Raw genomic sequence first — 20,293 nt, forward strand, 5'->3', positions numbered from 1 at the left:
TGTATCTTAATATTTAAGACTACAGTTTACTTTCATGCACATTATTTTCCACTATATATTTAATTCTACAGTATACATCTCTTTATATATTTTATATTTTATTCTTATATTTTTATTGTTTACTTTTATTTCATGTATTTTTTTCTATATTTATGTATATTTTCATCTGTGTTGTATTCTTTAATAATTGCACTGTCCATGGAGCGGACCTGTCTCACATTTCACTGCTGGTTATATATGCTCTATATAATTGTGTATGTGACAAATATAAATATTTTGTATATTGATTTTGAATCTTGAATCTAAATCAATGTGTGGGAAACCCTGGGTTGCCGTGAATACCTTTAAATTGACACTGGTCTTACTCAAATGAAACGGTAAAATGCTTGTGAAGTGACTCAGAACAGTTCTGGTGATGTTGTTTATGTATTGATGGGTAAAATGCGACGGCAGATGCTGAAATTACTGCAAGCGTCACGCACTTCAGTCCATGTAGTAAACAAAACCGCACGTCTCTGCCATTCATTCATTCATTCACACAGAGACGTGCAGAACATTTACAGATACTGGTTCATATGGAGATTTGAGTTAATTAATTTATGCAAACTTTGACAAATTCCATGACTGCCATATTAAAATGTAAGTTTCATTTTCATGACTGGATTTTGAGATTCCTTTGTATTTTCCGCTTCGCGGAAATCATAGCGCTGTATGCGTCAAGAACCGGGCTGACCGGGCACATCGGTACCACCGGTACTTAAAGAAACCTGGAACCATGACATTTTCGTTTTTTTTAGTACCGACTTGGAACCGAAGTACCGGGTCTTTTTGACAACACTAATGCGAACACTGTTAATTCAATGCATTCTATTTTTTTCAGTTGGTGCAATTCAACATGCTTTTTTGTTTCAAAGACATTTGTCATTAATTTTTTTCCATTTATGTTTGTTTGTTTTTGTGTGTGTGTGGTTTATTTTGTGTGTGTGTGTGTGTGTGTGTGGTTTATTTTATTTTTTTTTTTTTTCAGTTTTTATGTACATTGATACATTGAGATTGCATTTTGAACTGTGATCTGTCATGCCACGTTAATGCCACAAAATTCACATTTACTTTGTTTTTGAGAACTTTTGTGTCTGCAGTGTGTATATAGAGTGCCCAATAATGGAAAAAATATGAGCCACTCTTTTTATTTTAAATAATAGTAGGATCTGTGAAGGGTGTCAAATTTTAAAAATTACTTAAGTGGATTATGTGCAATTAACTTACTCTGGGCTCTTCCTAGGTGGTCCTCTGAGGGTCTCAGGACAGCAAAGTTGTGCTCTATGGCTCTTGAACACAAAATGTTGTTCAGTTTTTTAAGATTTATTTAAATGCTGTGAATATGTTTCAGATTTCCTTATCCCTGATTATGGTCTTTTACCTTGTGTGTTAGGTTTGATCACACACCAGCCGTCTCCGTGATGGTCTCACTGAGACATACGCAGTTGGAGCTGAGAAAGGTGGAGTAGGTAAGTTGAATCAAGGAGTTTAAGTCTGGTAACGACGGTTCATAATCTTAAAGGGACAGTTGCATACAAATAAAAAATGTGTTTATCATATAAAGCCATTATGAATCTTCAGAAGATTGGTATTAAACCACTCATATTGTATCCGTTACCTCTACAAGCTCTGTATGTAGGAACAGAAATCCCTGTGTTCACTGAATATATCTTCATTTGTGTTTTGAAAATAAACTTTCTTATGGGTTTGGAATGACATGAGTAATTCACAGAGGTTTCTATGAATGAACTAACGCATTAATTGCATCAAATGTTGATCTTCATTTAGCTTTCCAGGTAGCCAAATACAACTGATTATTTATTAACCTTGAAAGCTGGGGAGACTCTCACACCAGTTCTGCTGTTGGTCTTCCGCCCTTTGTTGCTGATTGACAAATGCTGTTGACAATTTGGGGGGGGGGGGGGGCGGGGATTTCATGCACCTTTAATCTTACTTATTTCATGCTGGGTCATTCTGTGTCAGATCAGCCAAATTTCAGAAACTTCCCTGAATCAAATTTGATATTTCCAATATTTTTTTCTGAAGAAAGAAAACCAAAATATTGAATGTCACAGATTATTGTTTTTGTTTTTTTGACATATGGAGCAAAGATTGCTGAAGTCAACAGATTTTACTAATAGAGCTACTAATCTTTATGTAAAAAAAAAAATAACAATGCTGATTGCTGAAGTTCCCTTGTAATTTGGCTGATAAATCTTCATTTTGCCCCCCTCTAAAAAATCATGGATTACACAGTAGATATAAATCCATGATATTCATTTTTTATTTATTTCAACAGGGAACCAAAAAAAAATAAAAAATTTCAACCTCTGGTTGAGTCAACATGAAATGTGTACTTTTATTTACAGTATTTATTTTTTTATTATTATTTTTCATTACCTTTTTTGTTGCGTTTTGGAATTGCTGGAGGATTTGGTGCAGGTGGAACACTTGCTTTGTTTGCAGCTTTTCTTTTTTTAATGGGTGGTTGATCTGCTGCCTCTTCATCTGACGAGTAGATATGATCGGTACTTGTTTTCTTTCTAGGAAAACAAAGGTAAAATAACAACTGCACACATTCATTGCCTCTTTGCGTCATGTAGCTCATAGAAATGTGCTCAATAAATGTTATGCTTTATTTCTCCTTAAAGGGTTAGTTCACCCAGAAATGAGGATTCTATCATTAATTATTCACCCTCATGTCGTTCCAAACCCCTAAGAACTTCATTTAATCTTCAGAACACAAGTTAAGATATTTTAGATGAAATCCAAGAGCATTCTGATCCTGCATAGACAGCAATGCAACTACTACCTCAAGGCCCAGAAAGGAAATAAGGACTATAGTGATTCAGCATTAATTATGAAGTGACGATAATACTCTTTCAACAATACATTTTTTTCTGTGTCAGTCTCTGACATGCATTCACGAGAGGTGCTGATGCAGGAGACATCATTTTTGACAGAGACCCGGATGCGCTATTTTAACAATGACTTTAATACCTTTCTGAGGTGGTAGTGGCATTGATGTCTATGGGGTATTTCATCAGTAATATCTTCATTTGTGTTCCAAAGATGAACGAAGGTCTTGTTGGTTTGGAATGACTGTACCAGTCACACTGAAGCTCCTATTCAATAACTTATACCATGGTCTGTCTGAATATTCTGATTGGCTGGCAGGTATGTATTAAAACAGTTTATACTATGGGGCTGTTGAATGCTTGAATCTGATTGGCTGACAAACGTTCTGAGGTGTGCAATTATTTTCTGGGAAACGCACGGCCAAAATGCGCTCTCCTGACCGCATTACAGTTCCATATCACTTCACATAGTAAAACTGTAATAACAGAAATTAGCACACGCACACTACGGTCATGCAGTTTGCACAAAAAGGTGTTGTCAGTGCTGCCCTGACGATTTTATCAGTTAGCCTATACAGTGTAGCAACTTAAAGGCTACACATGACAAGTGAGGTCTCACTAGTGACGTAATAACCGCTGTTTAGGACGCACAGAGGTAGCCTAATTCACACAAGCTCTCTCTCTCGCTCTCGCTCTCTCTCTCTGTGTCTCTGTCTCTCTCGCTCTCTTTCTAATATCTTCATTAATAACTGCATTAGAATGCTATCAACGTCTCAAGCCTCTGTTACCAGTTTAAAAAACAACGTTTTGGAACTAACAAAAGAGGCATTGGATGAGATGCAGAAGAAATTATCCTACTCACAATAGCGATTGAAGTACAAAAAAACGGACGAATCCTTTTAAATATATAATCTGATCAATGTTTTGAGGTGTGGTAACCGGAGTATAAGCAGAATAATTGACTCTGGGCCATTTAATTATTAGAAAAATAATGCACATCCGAGGTGTAACGCATCACAACCTCGGGTGTGCATTATTTTTCTAATAATTCAACTGCCTGTCGTCAATTATTCCTTAATGCACAGGTAGTTCCAAGTCAGTTTATATCACCGTTCTGTATTAATGCGCTGATTTCATTGACTTTCAGGAGCATAGAAACCTGTTTTTAATGCTGTCCTGTGATTTTTATTAATAAAATAGCTTAGATACTGGATTAGGGTAAGGTATAAGCTAGCTGTGCATTAAACGATTCTAATGCACAACGTGGAGGCAAAAAACACTCAACGTTAAGTGCATTAAAATGGTTTAATGCACAGCTAGCCGTGCATTATCCCTTACTTAAATTTTAAAGATAGATGACATATGAAGGCAAATGATGCTATTTTCATTCGACAAACCATTTCTTTTGTCTTTTTGTGAGGACTTACTTGGGAATCCGTTTTCCTGCAATTTCAGGTTCTGAGTTTATGTCAGAAGTGTAGCTGGCCTTCTTCCAGTTGTTGGCTACATTCTGAAAAGATGCTGGAAAAAGAAATGCAGGTATGGCCTCATTTTTTGATTATTAAAGCTATGTGAGATCATGTTTTACAATGTGGATAAATGATGTGCAAAGATTCTGCAAAATGAAATACAGGTCTACTCTGGGCAAGATCATGTTTAATTTACAGCATCATTTACTCTTACCTGACTTGTGCAGGATTCTTGCTCTATGTCGGGTCCACCCTTTCTCTGGCTGTGGTGCCTCCATTGTCCCTAACACTCTTCAGCAACCTGTCAAGGTCTTTATATGGTGGCCAGCAGGAGTAGCCATCTGCATACCAGGACTTGGCAGCTGGTCCAGTCGTCCCTTCTCCCTCAAACTCCATGATTAGGTACATTTTATTTTATTTTTTTTTGCAAGCCTGAAACCCGTATTGTTTATTAACTGATTAATTTTCAACAATGTAATTGAAATGCATGAACTATGAAACAAAAAGTGCTGATAAAGAATTACTCCGTATGTAAAGAGGAATTGAAACGAATTGATTGTTATAGGGGACAAGAAAAATTTTGCTCTCTATTTCCTCAAACTTGCAGAAATCAACTGTTGTTGAGAGGTCATCCACTAAATGAATGCCAAGTGTAGAGGATGGCAGTGGATAGTCAAAAAAAGGATTCCTGGTGTTTGAAGGTACTGTAAGCTACATAAAATTTCATCCCTGAATGAAATTATGTTTTGCAGCTTAGCAACTTTGCCGCCAATGCAAACCTGACTGTTTGCCTGATCCAATTTCAGAGTTTGAGGGCTTGTTCTTAACTCTTTATATTGTGTTGCCTCATGAAAGGATGCAGGAAGAGGACCAGTCGCATGTGGTTTTTTGAGCAGATGTGGCCTGGTTTTGTGAGTTTTTTTTTGCTGCATCTTTGCATTTCTGAGAGTCTTTTTATTATTTGACTCAGAGGGCATGTTGAGTTCCTCAGAAGTCTTTTGAGTTTGTTTAGGTGATTCTCGTACTTGAAAGCACTGAAGTTGTCAAGGACACCATGCTTTTTCGCATCTTCTGCAAGATGTACAAGGCAGTGTGCATTGTAGGACAAGAATTGTGGACCATACAGTTGACCAAAGTGAGTGACAAAGAGCACCAGTATGTCATTGGCATAATCACAGTATTCTTCAATCAAACTGTTGTTGCACAGGATGGAGATTCCCACAAAAAGTAGCAAGAAATTTTTGTACACCTCTGTGTTAAGAAGATCTTTCATCATGACAGGTCCGATATACAGTAAAAACTGCCTGAACTCTGTTGCCTTCCACCTATCAATTTCTCTCAGTGCCCTTGGTTTCCGTGCAAACTCCATGGGCACATTTCTCCGAGCATTTAACAGTCTTTCTGACAAATGTGTTTATTTGAAATCCTGACAGCCTACAAGTCAGAGGACCCATCTTCAGCCACAAGAGAAGAAGCAGTCTCATGATTCCGAGGCACACAAGGTGCATGTAGTCGAGGGGGAAACCAGAGACCATGTTTAGGTATGTTTCTTCCAGAGGTGATGGACCATGATAGATGATCAGCATCTGTCTTGTTTCTGAAAACTCTCATTAGTTCTTAAAGGCATGTCAATTCTTGGAAATGTCATTCTATTTTCTAGGTACAAACCATCCTGTGTGCATTTTTCACATCCGTGATAGCCTGTGTGACCTTTAACATTTTTCAGGAATGCACGGGCAGGTGCATCGCAGACCATCGAAGAGAGTAGTAAAGTTAACATCACTCCTTCAAATTCAAATCCTTTGGCTAATTCATTTACTTTAGAGATGAATTCTTGAAGGTACTCAGCTAGGGATGTAGGTTTACTTGTGCCACAAAATAAACCTATTGTCACTGGTTCCTCTTGTTTGATGTTTTGCAGTGTCCCTAGGATGGGCCAGAACTGTGTTGCGGAGCTCTTATAGAGGGGCAAACCATCAATGCTGACCTGAAGCTCCAGCGTGTGAATGTTGCGCAGAATGTCAACATTCTGATGTAGCACCTCTGCAATTGAATTCAGCACTCCAAAATGGTAATACTGGTCACCAGCCTTGTCTTGTATTTTAGGGTTCAAACCGCACAGTCCCTAGCAGTGTCCTCGAGTCTTTTGGCAGATTTAAACTGTGTAGCCGTAGAATGTTGAGCAGTGAATTCAATGCCATATGTGTAATTTTGTGTTCAGTAGCCCAGGATGCCAAATCATCTTCTAGGGAATTTGGATCAGATTCTGATTCTGTGTCTGATTCACTGTCATCAGGAACACTTCTATCTTCAGTCTCATCAACATGAGAGAGACAGTCCATAAATGTTTCTTCATCATCATCATTTTGACCTTGACAGGTGTTACTGTGCATCAAACCCAATTCCTTCCCCCAAGTTGTTGCCTGTATTGTCTGCAGTTGTTGATCCACCTTGTCCTTTGCTTTTCTTCTCAGTGTCCAATAAGAAGGTTCATTTGAAGCCATAGTATTAAGACATTAATACAAACAAACCCAATTTTTGTTGTTTGTTTACTGGCCTACCAAGTCATGTGCATTAACATAATTAATGTACATTACTTTAGTTGGTTGACGGATGGTAATGGAACTTTCTGTAGTCAAATTAAACAAAGGACATAGTTAAATGCTGAAATTTTAAATAACTACATTAAAAATAAAAAAAAACCAATTACATTTTATCTAAATTTTCAATTGTTCTGATGTGTACTGATGCATTTTATGGTTATATAAATAGTTTACAGTACAATACAATACAGTATATATCTGATTTAAATCAAAGATTGACAATCTTCCATAATTGAGGGTTAAACATAGATTTTAATTCTCATTTCAACACATTATGTTCTTTAAAGCATCATCAGTTGCACCTAAGAGATCTGCTCACATAAAATTATACATTTACACACAAGTTTGGTACTGGTAAGATTTTCATGTTTTTAAAAGAAATCGTATTACTTAAGGTTGTTTATTTGATGAAAGTTCACTAAAACCAAAATTGATACATTTTCACTATACATGTATTCAGTGTAACTGTTTTCACAATTTTGTGCATCAAATTAGTAAAATGATTTCCAAAGAATCATGTAATCACAGAAGAAGTCTGTTCTGCTCTAAGGTTGCATTTATTTGATCCAAAATACAGAAAAGGGGTAATATTGTGAAATATTATTGGAAATTAAAAATATGGGTGTCTATTTTAATATACTCTGGTATAATTTTTTTCTATGATGCAAAGCTGAATTTTCAGCATCATTCCTCCAGTCTTCAGTGTCCCATGATCCTTCAGAAATCATTCTAATATGATTTATTATCAGTGTTGGAAACAGTTGTGCTGCTTAGTATATGTATTTATTTATTTTTTTTTAGTTTTTTTCTTTTGAAACCAGTGATACTTTTTCAGGATTCTTCGATAAATAAAAAGTTAAAAACAACAGCACTTATTTAAAAAATAGAAATCTTATATAACAGTAACAATAACGGCAGTGTACTTGGTCTCAATCTAATCTTCAGGTGAGAGTTGAATGGCGCTTAGTGTCTCGCGATATTTTAATTAGGTTTCCTCTGTTTCAAGGCATGCGATTGGCTGTTAGGTGCTGTCGCGCTTTACTGTGGCGCTGCAAGAACGCGTGCGCTGCAACACCACCTATTCAACTGAGAAAATTGATCAGCGTCGTGATACGAGCGAAGTTGGAATGGTTTTGGTTTGATAAACTTGAAAAGAAATCCCGCAACCTTGAGTTTGTTAAACTGTTATCACTGAACAGGCCTTTTTGTGATTCACGAAATGCGTGTTAATACCAGCTGGAAACGAAGCCTGAGCAGAGCAGCGCTTCAGATTTCAAAAATGTTGAGGGTACAGTAGACTGAGGAAATCATAAAGGTCATCTGATACAAATTACAACGGTCTGTTGAGGGTACAGTAGACTGGTCACATGACATTCATTCATGTATTTTTATTTATTTTATTATTATTATAATTTTTCCTGAGCTGGATACAGGAAACCCAATGTGCTCATGTTTAGAGAGGTTATAAATAATGCTACAGTTTAATGGTTAAATATTGCTTAGTACAGGTTTTTTTTTTTTTTTTTTTTTGAGGGAGGGATACCTCAAGGACATAATGTCAAGGGCTAATGTTACTTGTTTGCTACCTGTATTTATTTGTAAATGTATCCTGGTGGGTTTTTTATTATTATTATTATTATTTTTTTTTACTTTTTATTATTATTTTTTTTATTTTTTTTTAATTGTGTTAGTATTATTATGCTTAGAGGATTATTTTTTAGGTTATTTTATTAGTTATTATATTTTATTAGGCATTAAGCTTGCCATGTGTAATGTCTGGCAAAAAAATCAAGTCTTACTCCACATTCCATACCAGATGGGGGCAGTATGCCTCAATAAAGTGAATTGGTCTACTCTAGAGTAACAAACGAGAAACGGCATAGTCTCTATGCTCCGCCCCTACCTTCACAACAACCCTAGAGCCATAGCCGAAGCCTAAAGGACGTTTTGCCTCCAGAGGAACGTTGGGTGGTGTCAAGTGATTTTGAAACATGACATCTTCAAGCTACTCCCCTTCACCTTCACCAGTGAATATGTTCATATTCGTTTTGTTCATATTACATTTTGAATTGTATATACACATTATTTTAATTAAATTAATTTGACAGACAGCATTCTGTCAACATCATTGGTCAACATCAGACAGCTGATGTTGACCAAGCTAGCGCCAACCAACGTAACCAGAGCTGCCAACTCTCAAGCATTCACCGTGAGACACACGCAATTGACTCTTTTCACACGCTTTCAAAAAACTTGACCGCTCTGAATATAGTGAGTGAGTGCGCGCGCGGCCGGGGCGCTCGCGCTCGCTCTCTCTCTCTCTCTCTCTCTCTCTCGGGTTCATTATCATCGAAGACATTTCAAGCTTTTTAGGTAATGTTACATTTTAGCATAAGCTTGGTAGAGACGGGCTTTGGTAGATAACAGGTGAAAACCGGATCGGATCTGTGGGTAAGTTATAGCTAGCTAATTATCAAACGCAGCTACGGTTAGCCATCGCTAACATTAGCACGTTTATCGAACAGCCTTCGATACATTTCTATGTTATAACTTCCCGAAAAAAATATGCAAACATATAAAACAAAACTTCTAGCGAAATACTAACAGCATCTTACTTACCAATACAAAAGAAATGTTGCAAGTTCGGAGTCGAACCTCATTTCTTTCAAGTCCATCAGTTGTCTCCAGCGATGGAAAGCAGTGCCGATGTTTACTCTGGTTCGGCTCCTGTTCTTATTGGATTTGATTTGTGATTCCGAGCGCGGTTATTTCCCTGTAGCGGGTGGTGGTGGTAGGTGTCTCTTGCCAAGGGCTTCAGCCATCCTTCTGAACTGAAATGAAGTAGTGGGCTGTACCTTCCACACGATTGACATCAGGTTCCAGTACGCAAGCCGTGCGAGTTATTCGTGTATTGCAGGTTGGCTGGTGGTTATGTTGCCCCGCCATACCGCCTCCCATGGCCCGAGACTGGTATTACGACACCTGTCGGGCCGTGGCTAGTAATGCTAATGCTAATTAAGGTTGATATCTCTGCAGCACTATAACTTGGACATTTTTTTAATGACATCATCGCCCTTATTTCTTCTCATTCTTTTGATGCGTGTAGGTCATTTTTTGGATATTTTTACCTTAATTTTTACACATGGCACCTTTATCTTTTACTAAAAGAGTATGAAAATATTGAAATGTGTACATTTATCGTTTTCTCTCTCTGTGTCACATTACACTTGCCCTGTATATTTCAGTGCCACACAATTTAAGAATCAGTTTACCGCAGTGGCAACATAAGTGGTTTGATTTTTTTTTTTTTTTTTTTTTTTTTGGTTTGATTTTTTTTTTTTTCTCATGAAAATGGATATTTGACGCTCAGGTTGGGATGCTAATATAAATTTGTTTAAACAACATCTGTGTTAAAAGTGTAAAAAAACCAACTAATTTTTATTTGAAAATATAATTGTTTAAACAACATCTGTGTTAAAAGGTCTTTATAGCCTTTGCTTTTCTTTATATTTGCTCATTAAAACTTACCATATGTTTATTCCATAGTACCATACATTTGTAGGTCATGGTAGCCACAGGTAAAACCATGAATGGCTCTTCACTACACAGTAAGAAAAAAAAAAAACTGTTATAATAATAAAAAAAGTCTGGTATTCATGAAAAACAGTAACCTAAACACATTTAGTATGGAGATAAATGCAAAAATTACCGTAGCTTCATAACGAACAATAATTCTGTTATTATATTCCATTATTTCTGTAACAGTTAATACAGGCTTGAGCCCTGATTCACTGTGGATGTCTGATGGCAAGTTGGATGGAGTGATTTTTACAATGGCAACTCACAGACTCAATGCGGACACCTTGTTGTAAAACGCTTGTTTAATATATTGCTTCTCCACACAAATCCACTGTAAGATTTATGTTCTACACTTTTTTAAACTATCTATTATATCTATTCCTTTGATATATGAGTGATGTGTCTGTGACATTTTCTTTAACTCTAGTTTCCTTGATTCTGCTGCACCAGCTGTGGAAACCTGACCTGGTGAGGACCCTCTCCTCCATCCTCAACCATTGAACCTCTTATCACACTCGGACGAGGTAATGAATTGTTAAAGATTCTGTTGTTGAGTGTAAAAAAACCAACTAATTTTTATTTGAAAATATAAGTCTGGTATTCATGAAAAAACAGTAACCTGCTATATATGACAGCTATATTCAGGGTGTCTGCAGGTCCTCAAAAAGTCTTAAAATGTCTTAAATAGTGTTTTCCTAATATGAGGCCTTAAAATGTCTTAAATTCAGATTAGATAGGTCTTAAATATTTTTGGTCACATTACCGCTAAAAAATCTTCAGTCTGACGGACCTAATGACTGTTTACAATCATTGGACAGACAAGAGATTTTTTCTTCCCCGCGGTAAGTTACTGCGTCATCAGAGAGAATTGCAGTAAGTTAGCAGAATACAAGTTCGTGCTGAGGCTCACTCTGTTGGTCTCTTTGTTAGAGACTTCAGAACAAATAAGCGTAACAGCAGACATAAACTCAGTAGAAACACATGGAGGTAGAAATTCAGAATGTTTAGTTTATTCATAACATGCTATAGTTAAGTAACACTATGAGAGTGAGCTATTTTGCTCAATATTCTCACGATGCAAAAAAACACTGAAAACACCTACAGAGTGCACGCATTACGTGTGTGCATTTAGGGTGCACTCTTTCACTGCATGATTCAGTTTATTAAAGTACATTCAGAATGATCACAAATTAAAAGACATGGGGGTAGAACATGTGTATATTATACCACTTAAATATAGTTCATCAATTTTGGTAAATTTCATATGGAAGAGTGCATTTTTTTCCTCCAAAAATTACCATTTACAAATGTAATGTTTTTTTTATTTTTTTAACAACAGTTCAATAAACTATAAGTTCTATTAACAGACTTGTGTTTTAGACACCATATTGTCTGTTTTGCTCTATTTTTGCCAACACAAAAATAATTCCAAACACAGCCACAGCACTGGTTTGCGTCTCTGAGCAACATGATGGCTTTTTGTTCCTGAATGAATCAACTGTTTAAATGATTCGGTTCATGACTCACTTATTAACAGTGACCTGCTGCCACCTAATGGCGGTTTTTAATTTCACATTTAGAGTATCTTCCTTTTTAAATAATTTCAAATATCAGTATTCAACGTTTTATGTTTAATATATCAAAACATTATTTATGCATTTGTAACTGCAGGTTAAATACATTCATGTTCTGGTTTAAACAGTGTGTAAATGCATCTAAACGCCACTTCAGATGCAGCTTATGTCTGGATTGCAAAGATGAATTTTGTTGAAACTGATTTCATTTGCTTGGTAACAGCCCAAATGTCCTATTGTTCTAATTCAATGATTAAATGTAAGAATTTGATTCAAAAGATAATGTAAGCTTACAGAAAAAATGGCTTTATAATGGTAAAATACCCATTAAAGGTAAAAAATCTATTTAAATTTAATTCCTATCTGACCACCACACAGAATATGAAAAATATCAAAAACTTTAGGAGTCAACTGTCCACGGAAGTCCTTAAGATAACATAACACTCAATCAGTTGAATGAATGATGAACATTCACATTTGTGTCTCATGATCATGTTTAGCAATGCAGTGGTAGGCTTATGGTCCCTTTTTTTTTCTTTTTTTTTCATTCTTCTCCATCATAAAAGGTTATCATCTGTGCCATTATTGTTAATCCATCAACACAAGACAGAAAATCACTAATTGCTTTTGAATTTTTAGTAGTTTTATTAACAATGTTTTATTTTTAAAACACTCATGATACTCACACAATGACAATAATTAGAAAAATGTAAAAAAGGCACAAAAAAACAAACAATAAAACAATATTACAACAAAAAGCAATGATACAGTTATTGTAAAAATATTAAACTATTTATAACAATGTTTTATAATGTATATTGGGGTCACTGATTAAAGTGTTAGGAATTCATACAGGTTTGGAACAAAATTATAAATGACTTTGTTCTGGTGAATACAGAAATTTTAAATAATATTTGTAACCAAGCAGTTCCATAGTATTTTTCCCCCCATATAATTTTTTTTTTCCCTACAATGGAAATCAGTGGTGCCCAAAACTGCACCATTTTTATATGATGTGATGTTCTTTTTGTATACATTGTTACATAAAATGCTCTTACGGTTTCTTTTCTTCACCCAATACCTTAGGACAAACCAGCCTGTGATCTAGACTCCTAGATCCAACCCTGGTCCACGATCATTCCCACACCTGTGTCTCATCACAGTCCATCACCTGTGTCTGCACCCTGCCTACTGCTAATATTATGGATTTCTGTTCTGGAGAGATATGCCATTCACAACAATCTCTACACAATATCAAACTCAAATAATTTAGTCCTGCCTAACAGTTTTCCTGATTTGTTACTGTTCACAATGTAGCACAGTCTCGCCTACCTTTGTGCATTCAGTTGTTAAAATATGTCCTTAATATCAGATTGTCTCCCAAGTTTATTATTTAAAAGCAAATTCACTAAATCTTTCTCGAGAATAGACAATAGGTGTGTTTGACTTGAAGCAGTGCTGCGCAGACCGTTCGAAGTATGACATCACAGTACCACGAGAGCAATAAGACAGCAAGATAGCTTCTTATGCTTTTGAATCGCTCTCACGATACTTTGTCATACTTTAAGCAGTGCTGCGCAGACCAATTGAAGTTGAACACGTCTAAAGTGTAAACTCTCACTGTCAGCTATGGGACTTCTGCAGTAATATGACGAGCAGGTGTTCAGTGTCATCATCTTACTTTATTGAAATGCTATATTGACCTGGATTCAGGTTTAAAAACTGTTTAACTGGGAGAATTAAAACTGGAAAGAACAAATTAAGTGTCATTAATGTTGTGAGGCTGCATGACATCTGGTCAGATTAATGTTTGTGTAGTCTGTTTCCTCCTGAGGTTTCTACCTTGTATAGTTAAATATCTAAAAATGAGTGTCTTTGTAACTCTCAATAGATACTAAAAGATACTGTTTTTTTTTTTTTTTTTTTTTTTTTTTTTTTTTTGGTGATTTTTAAATGAATATTTGTTGAGTTATGTGTGGTTGGGTGTACATTACATAATTTTAATATATGCTGTGGAAGTAAAGAACTACATGAACAGAAGCCATGAATCACCCCTTCATTCTAATGATCGGGGAGTGATTCAGTTCTGTTCAAATTCAACACTGATCCAACAGCCCTGTCTGTAATTAACCAGTGCTCCTGAAGTTCATAAATAGCTGGTTCAGTAATGTTTGAGAAGGATTGGAGCTGAACTTCACAGGAAGTGGTATAGTTATGTAGAAAGGTAAGTGTTGGGTGTGATTAATTATTGAGTAGTCTATTGCTCCTAATTATTCTGTAGTTTAATTATAGGCAGGATGTACAGTAATTGCATTAAATACTGTATAGACTATAGAACATTTCAGTCTAAAACAATAGTGAATTTAACAAACACATCTGAAGTTTAACATTTAGATGTGTGTTCTTGTCAGTCCAAGAATAATTTATGCATTATGATTTGAAACATTAAGCACTATTTTTTTAGAGTAAATAGTACAGTAATGTCATTTACTTTGGAGTAACTTGCTCAGCATCAAATATATATGTATGTGTGTATATTTACAGTGTGTATATATATATATATATATATATATATTTACAGTGTATATATATATATATATATATATATATCTTTGAAAACATGGCAAGGTTAGCTGAGGTGGTAACATGCAGTGTGTTACATGATATATACTGTATTACTTGCATACACATTTATCTCTATAAAACCCTTTTTTTGTGTTTTTTTTTTTGTCATTTGTTTCCAGTAAAGAAGGTTATAAGTCGTCCTCGATGCACATGCCGGCATATTTCGGGTGCTAAAGAGACGTCGTATAGATGTCATTTAGAGGTAGGGAAGACGTTTCCTTTAACAGCTCAAACAGACGATCAAAATACGACTATAAAAAAAGATTCCGATGTTTATCAGATGATGCGCTCTTTAGCAGACGTCTCCGCGACGTACGTGTGCTATCTGGGTTTTTCGATTATTATCAGATTTTTATGATCTGTTGACTGCAAATTGGAATTAAAAATTGTGAGCTAAACGATTAAAGAGATTCAAATCAAGCAAATGATATCGGAATGGCCAGTCAAAAAATATTTAAACTGGGTTTTGATTTTTTTTCCATGATATAATAGTACCATGTGACAGCGATCACAAATCGAAAGTGTTTCAAAGAATTCTGGATTCTGTTCCTGCTGCACACAACTGTCTGAACAACTGCAAGTAAGTTTGAATACGTCTGTGATTACATTTGTTTAGGGGAATTATGAACGGATTTCATGTAAGTGTGGTTTAAATGTTAATTTATAATATGTATGCCTGTTCCTGAAGAAGCCAGAGTCAAACACCGTTTAAAGCATATGGAGAGGACCGGGTATGGTTGTAACACTTTTTGTTTCAACATCTGTAACTCGCTGAATTTTTGAGTTAAAGGCACCAATTTAAACCTCTGCAAGATTATCACAGCCCTTATAAATTGATGTCAAATATATGGAGTGCTTTTGTAATCTACCCCACCGGGGTAGGTAACACATGCTGGGGTAAGTTGTAAGTCAGACAAAAGAAGCAAAAACACAGCTGCCAGCTCATAAAGTTTGCTTTAAAAAACAGGTTTACTGAAACAATCTAAAAGAACAATACAAAACAATGTCGCAATTTCTACGAATGAGTCATTTACACACACACACGAACAGAAAGTGAATTGGAGATGTGGTCATTCCGAATGCAGAAGTGTCTGTGTAAATTACATGACTAGACAAACCTCCTTAACGGCATAGCCGTGGGAGCATATTTTATCTGGGGGGTACTGGGGGCGGGGCTTGATGTTGCAGGGGCGCAGTGTGGGGGCACCCACTGGAAGAGGAGCCATGAACACTTTTTGTTCTACATTTCATATTTATATAACATGTATTCGACATTAAAATGCATAAAAAAAAAAAAAAAAGAAATAAATAAATAAAAATCCTAAAGCAGAAAAAAGCCGCCTTATTTTTCCGAATTGCGTAGGCTATATGACCAGGGGCGCCTGCATGATTTCTTCCGAGGGTACTGCCCTAACAGTATTTCCCCCCATTATCCCCCAAAAAACTTATACTGTTTCAGTTGTGTGTATTCCGTTTCGGTTTTTTATAAAGAAAAATGTAGAAAAATGTTTGGATTTTTTTTTTTTTTTTTTTTTTTTTTTTTTTTTTAGTAACGACCAAGCGGCCAGTAGGGTTGGACCAGAATATTCGATATATTCGAATATACTTTAGGTGGGTTGGCATTCGATTTTCAATTAGAGATTCGAATAATCTTTTATTTATTTATTTTTATTTTTTGAGCGCCTGGCATCCCCTAACGCCAAGCCCCCCACCCCAGTCGACTTCTGTTCATTTTATTTTTCACATTAAGAGTTGTCTTTTTTTTTCTGTTATTGAACGAAGTAAATATTACATAATAAAAGGAGTCCCAAAAAAAGGAATATCTGATCATCATTCATATCGCTGTTTATATTACACAAACCAATGCAACGACTGACGCATTTTGTATGCATTTCAAAAGAGCTCCATTATAAGCGCGTGGAAAAATGAAACGTAGCACATATGTAGGCCTACTTCCGATTTCTCCCAATATGGGGACAGGAATTCAGTCAATAAATGCGAAAGCAAAGTAACTGGCTTTAAATGAGGACAAGACTGTGCGATTTGAAACTGGCCTTCCACAGCAGCACATCAAGTTTGAAAAATCTGTAAATTCTGTAAATACGCTTATAGTATATTGTTGGTGTAAAAAAAACCGAGCTGCTTTTATTCTCCATGCTCAGTAATTTTACACATGATAAAAACGTGCACTTAATTTGCTTGGAAAATCCTTGCGAATATGGCAACCAAAAAAAAAAAAAAAAAGAAAAGAAAAAAAAACCAAAAAAAAGCCTGGCCTAATAATAATTTGTCTATATTAAAAGTATTGCTAGTGCAGTGTCCGTTCTAGGAGCAAATAACCCCTGCCCGCGTGAGGCGCGCCGATTCCGGCTCGCGCTGTTCTGTACAAATATACAATTAAAAGAGAAGACAGCATATTCTGTAATAATTCCAGACTTTATTGTAGATGTCCTTTATTTGAGTGGGCTATCTCAAACTCTCTGAGCTTGCTTCTGCTTAATCTTCAATGGAACTAGGAGAGAGTGGGGTAAGTTAGAAACACACGGGAGCCGGACTGTGATAAGGAGAAACACACGGTAGGAATGGAAGGCCCCTATTTACTTTAAAAATTGTTTTTGGCTTGTCACAGTAAAATTTTAGCATAACAGATGTAATGGTTGTTACATCAAAGCAAATTTATCAAGGTCTAAAATATTTATGATGCATATAGGTAATTTAGCAACATATAAATGCAGGCAAAACAATTAGCTACATATTAGCTGAACTGATAAGCTACAGTAGCTATTTTGATTTATTTATAATTTTTTCCAAAATTGCAGCTATGGGGGCAAAGTGAGCCAAATGCTGTGGGGTAAATTGTGTCAGCATTTTAACTTACCCCACCATAAGGCATTGTAGTTGAGTAAAATTTCTGAATTATAAACTGGTATTTTTATTTTTTATTTTTTATGTGATATCACTAGTTTATCATATATACATAAGTGCACCAAATCCTTCTCTGATAAGAACCAGAAAATGCTTTTCATCACGTTATAATCAGATATATCTTTCCACCTGTAGTCACAATGGCCAAACACACTCTCTGTTTAGTCTGTTTTTAGGAAGTCTACAACTTTAGTGTTCAAAAATATTGTTTCAGAGATCTTACACATCTTACACTTTTTTTATAAGAAGCCATGTTTTTGAACCCTTTGTCATAGATACATTCTGATCATTTTAAAATGATAGGACTACTTTCATTTGGATGCAGCCGAATAAAAATGCTAATTTTAAAGGAAATTTTCAAATGGCTTTTAGAGGGTTTGCATCTGAACTCTTCATATATATATATATATAATATATATATATATATATATAATATATATATATATATATATATATATATATAATTGTTTTTTTTTCACATTTTTTCCTTGTATTGTCGGTGTGTGTCTAATCACATTTTTTTTTTTTTTTTTTTTTTTACACTTTTACACAGCTGTTATGCTTGTCACTTGAATTTTACTGATCAGACATCTGATTCGTTAACACTGTTGCATTAACACTTGACCACATAAATGTGTCTCAGCAAAAATTTTGTGGATTGGAGATGGTTGATATTTTTTAAATTATAGTAATTGGATCAAAAAAATAAAATAATAGAAAGAGACTATCCTCATAGAAAGAGACTATGCACTGCATTTTATTCATCATCAGCTAATTTTAATAAAGACCACAACAGGAGAGAGTGTGTGTTCAGCACTGCTGTGAGAACTTAGATTCACTAATTTTAATAAAGATGACTGTGTTTTATAGGCTATTCCAGGATGTGACAGTGAATTTTTAGTTTCATTTGCGGTAGTTTGTGCATCTGCTTGCTAGGAGCACACCACTTCTCAAACTTCCACCAGTTTTCGAATTGTGTAAAAATTCTCCTTTTTTCCCTTCTCCCTTTTTTTTAACCTGCAGTTGACATACAATGTTTCTCCCTAAACCACGACTGAATATACTGTAAAGGTAAGGATCAAAAACATTTTAAGATGGGGTCATTGATGTCAATGAAAGGTGACACTGTAAAAAATGGAACAAGCTCTTTACTTAAAAAAGAAAAGAAAAAAGGTAACAATATTACACAATATTTTGAGTAGTTTTTTCAGGCTTGATTTATTAATGGACTCTACCTGAATAAATCAATAAATCAAACTCCTAAATGAATTAATATATGACACAATGAATTTGATATAATTAGTGAAATCTGCTCATTTATTTTTAAGTTGATTTCTCAATATTCTGTGATTTTGAGTGAGGTCTATTTGTATTTGACTTTGAGTTATTTTATACATTTAAAAGACTACATACAGCCAAAGAGCTCAAGTAGGAAAATACTTGAGAAATACTGGAAAGTACTGCACTAGCATTAGCACAAGCTACTGCTCATTGAAACAAGGCTTAATACCTCAGAGGAGTAGTGTCCATAACCATAAGCTCTATTCTTCTGCACAATGGTAACGATTGCACTGTGCATGGAAACTTCAGTGTAACAGAAACTCTTTTCAAATGTCAAACATAACTGAACATTCAAACATTAATAGATGCTTCCATTTTACTCAAAAACATCAAATAGCATTTAATTTCAAAATTTACTCTCTGTATCCAGCCATATGCAAAGCATGCTGGGAACTAACAATCACCTCAAAATATAAAACTGCAAAATTGAGCTAATTCTTTTAAAATCAATTCATGCACCAAAAACTGGCTTAAGTTTCCTTTATAAAAAAAAAAAAAAACAAAAAAAAAAAAAAGAAAACACATCTCTTTTGGTTTTTTGTTAATAAAAGGTCCTCAATATTTTATATACAACACTGCATACCAAATTTTATTTAATGAAATCTACACATTTTTAATTATCACCTTAATTTTTTAATGAAAATTACAAAACCCCTGATTCATTTTTTTACAGTGTACTGCAGAAAGATTTCTGGCTTGAAGTCGATTCCTTCCATCTGCTGTATACTCCACATACACTCCTAAATACTTTTTATTATTGATATTATTATTGATTATATACTTGCTGGATAGGTTAATTAGAATAGTGCACAGAGACCAACAGAAAATAACTTTCATTGATGCATTTTATTTTGTTTCAAAAAACTAATTTACCTTGATTGTGGTTACATAACTGCATAGTAAACATTTAAATTCACCTAAACACGAGCCTCGTGTCATTTATAGCCTAAAATACTTTTTTTTACAGAGGGCATCTCTTTTTTTATTGTCATGTTTTTTTTTTTTTTTTACCAGTTTGTTTAACTTAAAATTGTGTAGTTATTGTCATGATTCATATTTTTTTATTATATTTATCATTGAAAGCAAATAATAAATAAAAATAATAAATAAATAAATAAATAAGCTTCCTTTAAACGTTTTTTTTGTCAGTTATGTAGTTTGAGTGAAAATGGAGCTCAAGCATAGTTCCGGCAGACCACGATGTGACAGTCAGCAGTCAGACAGTCAGTAACTCCTCCCACTACAATTAAAAAGATATGTAAGTTCATACCTACTCACAC

General features: G+C 35.0%; 4 long non-coding RNA genes across 9 annotated transcripts; 3 read left to right on the forward strand and 1 right to left on the reverse strand.

Moving 5' to 3' along the window:
• Positions 1-1,449: 1,449 nt before the first annotated feature.
• Positions 1,450-4,649, forward strand: LOC109056192. Of its 2 annotated transcripts, XR_006159949.1 has the most exons (4): positions 1,450-1,508; positions 3,112-3,216; positions 4,353-4,436; positions 4,594-4,649. It is a non-coding gene; the product is annotated as an uncharacterized LOC109056192 (long non-coding RNA). The 2 variants fall into 2 exon arrangements; XR_006159948.1 differs by lacking the exon at positions 1,450-1,508 and having other exon boundaries at positions 2,987-3,216.
• On the reverse strand, positions 2,406-4,649 carry LOC122144917. Its single transcript, XR_006159947.1, has 3 exons — positions 4,581-4,649; positions 4,325-4,418; positions 2,406-2,582 (listed from the first exon to the last, which is right to left on the reverse strand). It is a non-coding gene; the product is annotated as an uncharacterized LOC122144917 (long non-coding RNA).
• A 663-nt stretch (positions 4,650-5,312) lies between these two features.
• LOC109056191 lies at positions 5,313-5,910 on the forward strand. The gene is made up of 3 exons (XR_006159945.1): positions 5,313-5,501; positions 5,574-5,647; positions 5,800-5,910. It is a non-coding gene; the product is annotated as an uncharacterized LOC109056191 (long non-coding RNA).
• Positions 5,911-5,974: 64 nt separating this feature from the next.
• Positions 5,975-13,525, forward strand: LOC109073804. Of its 5 annotated transcripts, none has more exons than XR_006159939.1 (4): positions 5,975-6,130; positions 6,288-6,437; positions 10,976-11,072; positions 13,209-13,525. It is a non-coding gene; the product is annotated as an uncharacterized LOC109073804 (long non-coding RNA). The 5 variants fall into 5 exon arrangements; XR_006159937.1 differs by having other exon boundaries at positions 5,979-6,206; positions 10,999-11,072; XR_006159940.1 differs by having other exon boundaries at positions 5,979-6,138; positions 10,999-11,072.
• Positions 13,526-20,293: the final 6,768 nt, after the last annotated feature.

This window comes from Cyprinus carpio, unplaced genomic scaffold (genome assembly GCF_018340385.1).
Source record: "Cyprinus carpio isolate SPL01 unplaced genomic scaffold, ASM1834038v1 S000006800, whole genome shotgun sequence".
Classification (NCBI taxonomy): Eukaryota; Metazoa; Chordata; class Actinopteri; order Cypriniformes; family Cyprinidae; genus Cyprinus; species Cyprinus carpio.